The following is a 7,537-nucleotide window of genomic DNA, read 5'->3' on the forward strand; positions in this document are numbered from 1 at the left end:
TGCCTATAATCCCAACACTTTGAGAGGCCAAGGTGAGCGGATCACCCGAGGTCAGGAGTTTGAGACCAGCCTGGCCAACGTGGTGAAACCCCGCCTCTAATGAAAACACAAAAATTAACTGGGCGTGGTGGCTGGCGCCTGTAATCCCAGCTACTCGGGGGTCTGAGGTGGAGAGTCACTTGAACCCGGGGGGCGGAGGTTGTAGTGAGCCAAGATCGTGCCACATCACTCCAGCCTGGGCGACGGAACAAAACTCTGTCTCAAAAACAAACAAACAAACAAAAAACAAAGAGGGAGGGGGGAGGGAATACAGATTGATTAAAACTACGGATTGGTTAGTGTCCTCTCTACCTTGCTAATGAATTCATTCATTTAATTCATAATTCATTCATTCAATTCATAATTCAGTTCCCCGTGAGAAAAAAATATTCACTTGTCATTAAAATCTCTCTGTATCTTACTGATTTCAGATAGAAGTTAAATTTCACCTTAATAATAGACACAAAAGAACTAGTTAAACTGACAAAAACTAATAAACGTTTGCTCAAATTTACTGAGAGAGTCATGGGTACTTCATATAATAGTGACATTCTACCAGTTTTAAGCAAAATAAATAAGGAAACAATCTTAACTCCATCGCCTACCGGAAGGGACGTGCCCCCGCTCCCAGGTGAGTGGGACCCTGCTTTCCGGGCGGGTTGCGCCACGGTCTCTGGTGTCTGGCACCTCTTGTTGGCAGCGTCGCCATTGCAGGCACAGGGCAGGCATTGGGGGGCGGGCAGCGGGCCAGGCCCAGGCGACTCCTTTGCCAGGGGCTGGGCAGGTGTGGAGAGGGGCGGAGCGGTGCTGCCCTGGGCGATGGAGCCTCCCGCTCTGGACGGTTCGCCGCCCCTGCCCCAGGAAGGCGCTACAGGATCTGGGTGGGGAAGGGGAGGGACGAGGGAACACAGGCCAGGCCAGGTGGCCCCTTAGACCTGGGTGATGCAGGAGGGGCTGTGGGAGACCAGAGAGGACCCGAAGCAGAAACCGGGAACTGATACCTCTGGCTGAATATTTGTCCTCTTGCTGAAGTTTGAAAGTCAGTTATTTCATTAAAGTTTAATTTTATTATAAAAATAACAACTATTAAAAATTCCCTGTAGTCACTGGAATGATAAATTTTGGTGCAGTTTCAGCATAACACTCTAATTATTCAAATTGCGGCCATATTTCAAAATATATGCCATATATTTTTATGGCATCCACCCCTGTGTCCCTGTGTCCCGCATCCGCCTCTGTGTCCCTGCTGGCTCAGGAAACGAGCTTCTTCCTCCTTCCACAGACTCGAATCAGGCCGTCCTCCCTCCTGCGCCTGAGGCTGTCATGGGGACAGCCTGCCCTCGAATAGCCGGAGAACGCCCGGCCTGTGCCCTGTGCTCGGCCTGGTGTCCTGGCTCGTGCCCCTCAGGGCCCCGCACAAAGCAGTGTGACAGGTGTGGAAGGACCCAGCACCAGGCAGCGGTGAGCGGATGGATGCTCCAGGGATGTGGGGCTGCTGGCAGTCAAGAACCCATTGCCAAATTCCATGGCATAATTTTGGATATTTTTCCCTTATATTTTTGTGTAAGATTTTCAGACTTACACATTTTGAGTTTTTTAAAAAAATATAGTATAAACTACAATTCTGACTTCTATATTTTACATGTTGATAGCAAATCTTCATACCATTTTTGTGTTAAAGGGGGCTATTATTCCCTCTCCATAGTTTGGCCTTTGCACCCTTGTTGAAGATCATTTTGACCATATATACAAGGTTTTGTGGAGAGAGGGGTCTCTATTATTTTCTATGTCTACACGTCTTGATTTAATACATTTCTTTTCAGATTTTTTCCTTTTTACTTTTTGAGACAGGTTCTTTGTCATCCAGGCTGGGGTGCACTGGTGCGACCATGGCTCACTGCAGCCTTGCTCTCCCAGGCTTAAAAAATCCTCTCACTTCAGCCTCTGGAATAGCTGAGACTACAGGTTCATGTCACATTGCCAGGTTAATTTTAATTTTAATTTTTTTTTAGCGATGGGTGTTCTCACTAGGATATCCAGTGTGGTTTGAACTCCTGGGTTCAAGCAATCCTCCTACCTCAGCCTCACAAAGTGCTGAGGTTACACGTGTAAGCCATAGAACCTGGCCTCAAAATACCACATTTGAAAAGAGTTCAACAGCACTGCAATTAGTTTTTGATTTAAAAATTGTGAGGGCTCCACAACTGACATTATTTTACAAGTTTAATTGGCTATTTTCAATCTTGAGATTTCATATGTTTTAGAATTTTGTATTTCTGCAAGTAAATATTGTTATGATTTATATAGCTATTGCATTTAATCTGTTGTTGATTTCATTAGTATAGACTTAAGAATATTGTTTTCTAATTTATGAATATGGGATATCTTTTCAATTGTCTAATCTACAAATATAGAATATCTTCCCCATTGTTTGTGACTTTTCTTCAGCAACATCTTGTAACTTCTAGTATACTAGTCTTACATCTCTTTGCTTGTTTATTCCAAAGTATATTCTTCTTAATGCTATTTTCAATGGAATTTTAAAAACTTGGATTGTACCGTGTAATGAAGAGAGATACACTTAATTTTGTATTCTGCAATTTTGCTAAATGCAACTATTAGTTCTAACAGGTATTGTTTTCAGCATATAGGATTTTTTTGTATATAACATCATATCATAAGTAACAGGTAATTTTACTTCTTCCTTTGGAATGTGGATCTTTTCTTTTTTTCATTGCCTAGTTGTTTTGCCAGGACTTTCACTGCTATTTTTGAATAGATGTGGCAACAATGAATATCTTGCCTTATTATTAATCTTAGAGGATAAACTTTCCACACTTCAGAATTCAGTATAATATTAGTGATGATTGTTTTTGTTTTTTTGTTTTTGTTGTTGTTTTTGTTTTTCTGAGATAGGATCTTGCTCTGTCAACCAGGCTGGAGTGCAGTGGCATGATCTGGGCTCACTGCAACCTCCACCTCCCGAGTTCAAGCTATTCTCATGCCTCAGCCTCCCTGGTAGCTGGGACTACAGGCACATACCACAAAGTCAAGCTAATGTTAATATTTTTTGTAGAGACAGGGATTCACCATGTTGGTCAGGCTGGTCTGGAACTCCTGACCTAAAATCATCCACCCACCTCAGCCACCCAAACTGCTGGGACTATAGGCATGAGCTGTTGAACCCAGTTGGTGATGAGTTATTTACATATATTTTGCTATGTTAGTTTCCTTTTATTTCTAGTTTATTGAGTGTTTTTTTATCTTGAAAAGATGATTAATACTGTCAGTTGGCTTTTCTGCATTATTTGAGATGATTGTGTGGTTTACATCTTTTACTCTGTTAATGTGATATATTAAACTGATTGATTTAAACTCTCATTCCAATATAGCCAAATAGGAAGAGCTCTGGTCTGCAGCTCCCAGTGTGATCAATGCAAGATGGGTGATTTCTGCATTTCCAACTGAGCTACCTGATTCATCTCATTGGGACTGATTGGACAGTGAGTTCATCCCATGGAGGGTGAGCTGAAGCAGGGCAGGGCATCAACTCACCCAGGAAGTGCAAGGGTTTGGGGGATTTTCCTTTCCTAGCCAAGGGAAGGCATGACAGACTGTACCTGGAAAAACAGGACACTCTTGCCCAAATGCTGGACTTTTTGCACAGTCTTAGCAACTGGCAGACCAGGAGATTCTCTCCTGTGCCTGATTCATTGGGTCCCACACCCATAGGGCCTTCCTTACTGCCAGTGCAGCAGTCTGAGATTAACCTTCATGCTGCAGCTGAGCAGGTGGAGGTGAATCCACAATTTTTGAGGTTTCAGTAGGTAAACAAAGTGGCCAGGAAGCTTGAACAGGGTAGAGCCACTCACAGCTCAGCAAGGCCTACTGCCTTTATAAACTCCACCTCTGCGGGCAGGGCATAGCTGAATAAAAGGCAGCAGAAACTTCTGCAGACTTAAACCTCCCATCTGACAGCTCTGAAGAGAGCAGTGGTTCTCCTGGCATGGTGTTTGTGCTCTGAGAATGGACATACTGCCTCCTCAAATGGGTCCCTGAACCCCGTGTAGCCTAACTGGGAGACATCTCATAGTAAGGGCCAACAGACACCTCATACAGGTGGGAGACCCTCTTCAGCGAAGCTTCCAGGGAAGGATCAAGCAGCAATATTTGCTGTTCTTCAGCCTTCTCTGTTGATACCCAGGCAAACAGGGTCTGGAGTGGACCTCCAGCAAACTCCAACAGACCTGCAGCTGAGGGACCTGACTGTCAGAAGGAAAACTAACAAACAGAAAGGAATAGCATCAACATAAACAAAAAGGACATCCACACCAAAACCCCATCTGTAGGTTACCAACATCAAATACCAAAGATAGATAAAACCACAAAGATGGGAAGAAACCAGAACAGAAAAGCTGAAAATCCTAAAAACCAGAGCACCTCTTTTCTTCCAAAGGATTGCAGCTCCTCACCAGCAATGGAACAAAGCTGGAGGAAAAGTGACTTTGACGAGTTGACAGAAGGAGGCTTCAGAAGGCTGGTAATAACAAACTTCTCCAAGCTAAAAGAGCATGTTCGAACACATCGCAAGGAAGCTAAAATCCTTGAAAAAAGGTCAGACTATGGCTAACTAGAATAAACAGTGTAGAGAATACCTTAAATGACCTTATGGAGCTGATAACCATGGCACAAGAACTTTGTGACACATGCACAAGCTTCAATAGCTGATTCAATCCAGTGGAAGAAAGGATATCAGTGATCGAAGATCAAATTAATAAAATAAAGTGAGAAGACAAGTTTAGAGTAAAAAGAGTGAAAAGAAATGAACAAAGCCTCCACGAAAAATGGGACTATGTGAAAAGACCAAATCTATGTTTGCTTGGTGTACCTAAATGTGACAGAGAGAATGGAACCAAGTTGGAAAACACTCCTTAGGATGTTATTCAGGAGAATTTTCCCAATGTAGCAAGGCAGGCCAGCATTCAAATTCAGGAAATACAGACAACACCACAAAGTTACTTCTGGATAAGAGCAACCCCAAGATACTAATTGTCAGATTCACCAGGGTTGAAATGAAGGAAAAAATGTTAAGGGCAGCCAGAGAGAAAGGTCGGGTTACCCACAAGGGGAAACCCATCAAACTAACAGCAGATCTCTCAGCAGAAACCCTAGAAGCCAGAAGAGAGTGGGGGTCAATATTCAACATTCTTAAAGATAAGAATTTTCAGCCCAGAATTTCATATCCAGCTAAACTAAGCTTCATAAGTGAGGGAGAAATAAAATCCTTTACAGACAAGCAAATGCTGAGAGATTTTGAGACCACCTGGCCTGCCTTAAAAGAGCTCCTGAAGGAAGCACTAAGCATGGAAAGGAACTACCGGTACCAGCCACTGCAAAAAATATGCCAAATTGTAAAGACCATCGATTTTATGAAGAAGCTGCATCAATTAACAGGAAAAACAGTGAGCTAACATAACAATGACAGGGTCAAATTCACACATAACAGTATTGACCTTAAATGTAAATGGGCTAAATGACTCAATAAAAAGACATAGACTGTCAAATTGGATAAAGAGTCAAGACCCATCAGTGTGTTGTATTCAGGAGACCCATCTCACATGCAGAGACACACATAGGCTCAAAATAAAGGGATGGAGGAAGATCTACCAAGCAAATGGAACGCAAAAAAATTAAAAATTAAAAAAAAGCAGGGGTTGCAATCCTAGTCTCTGATAAAACAGAATTTAAACCAACAAAGATCAAAAGACACAAAGAAGGCCATTACATAATGGTAAAAGGATCAATTCAGCAAGAAGCACTGACTACCCTAAATATATATGCACTCAATACAGGAGCACGCAGTTTTGTAAAGTAAGTCCTTAGATACCTACAAACAGACTTAGACTCCCACACAATAATAATGGGAGACTTTAACACTCCACTGTCAATATTAGACAGATCAACAAGACAGAAGGTTAACAAGGATATCCAGGACTTGAACTCAGCTCTGCACCAAGTGGACCTAATAGAAATTTACAGTATTCTCCACCCCATATCACCAGAATAAACATTCTTCTCAGCACCACATCGCAGTTATTCTAAAATTGATCACATAATTGGAAGTAAGCACTCCTCATCAAAGGTAAAAGAACAGACATCACAACAAACTGTCTCTCAGATCACAGTGCAATCAAATTAGAACTTAGAATTAAGAAACTCACTCAAAATGGCACAAACACATGGAAACAGAACAACCTGCTTCTGAATGGCTACTGGGCAAATAACGAAATGAAGGCAAAAATAAAGATGTTCTTTGAAACCAGTGAGAACAAAGACAAAAAACACCAGAATCTCTGGGACACATCTAAAGGAGTGTGCAGAGGGAAATTTATAGCACTAAATGCCCACAAGAGAAAGCAGGAATGACCTAAAATTGACAGCCCCACATCACAATTAAAAGAACTAGAGAAACAGGAGCAAACAAATTCAAAAACAAGCAAAAGGCAAGAAAGATCAGAGCAGAACTAAAGGAGATAGAGACAAAAAAACCCTTAAAAAATCAATGAATTTAGGAGCTGATTTTTTGAAAGATCAACAAAATTGATAGACCACTAGCAAGACTAATAAAGAAGAAAAAAGACAAGAATCAAATAGACACAATAAAAAAATGATAAATGGTATATCATCACTGATCCCACAGAAATACAAACTACCATCAGAGAATACTATAAACTCCTCTACACAAATAAACTAGAAAATCTAGAAGAAATGGATAAATTCCTGGACACATACACCCTCCCAAGATTAAACCAGGAAGAAGTTGAATCTCTGAATAGACCAATAACAGGATCTGAAAATTGAGGCAATAATTAATAGCATACCAACAAAAAAATATCCAGGACCAGATGGATTCACAGCTGAATCCTGCCAGAGGTACAAAAATGAGCTGGTACCATTCCTTCTGAAACTATTCCAATCGATAGAGAAAGAGGAAATCCTCCCTAATTCATTTTATGGGACCAGTATCATCCTGATACCAAACCCTGGCAGAGACAAAACAAAAAAAAGAGAATTATAGACCAATATCCTTGATGAACATCGATGTGAAAATCCTCAATAAAATACTGGCAAATGGAATCCAGCAGCATATCAAAAAGCTTATCCACCACAATCAAGTACTCTTCATCCCTGGAATGCAAGGCTGGTACAACACACACAAATTAATAAATGTAATCCATCATATAAACAGAATCAATGACAAAAACCACATGACTGTCTCCATAGATATAGAAAAGGCCTTTGACAAAATTCAACAGTCTTTCCTGCTAAAAACTCTCAATAAACTACATTTTGATGAAATGTATCTCAAAATAATAACAGCTATTTATGACAAACCCACAGCCAGGGCAATCAGGCAAGAGAAAGAAACAAAGGTATTCAATTAGGAAGTCTAATTATCTCTGTTTGCAGATGACATGATTGTATATTTAGAAAACCC

The sequence above is a fragment of the Pan paniscus genome, chromosome 23, assembly GCF_029289425.2.
Source record: "Pan paniscus chromosome 23, NHGRI_mPanPan1-v2.0_pri, whole genome shotgun sequence".
Taxonomy (NCBI): Eukaryota; Metazoa; Chordata; class Mammalia; order Primates; family Hominidae; genus Pan; species Pan paniscus.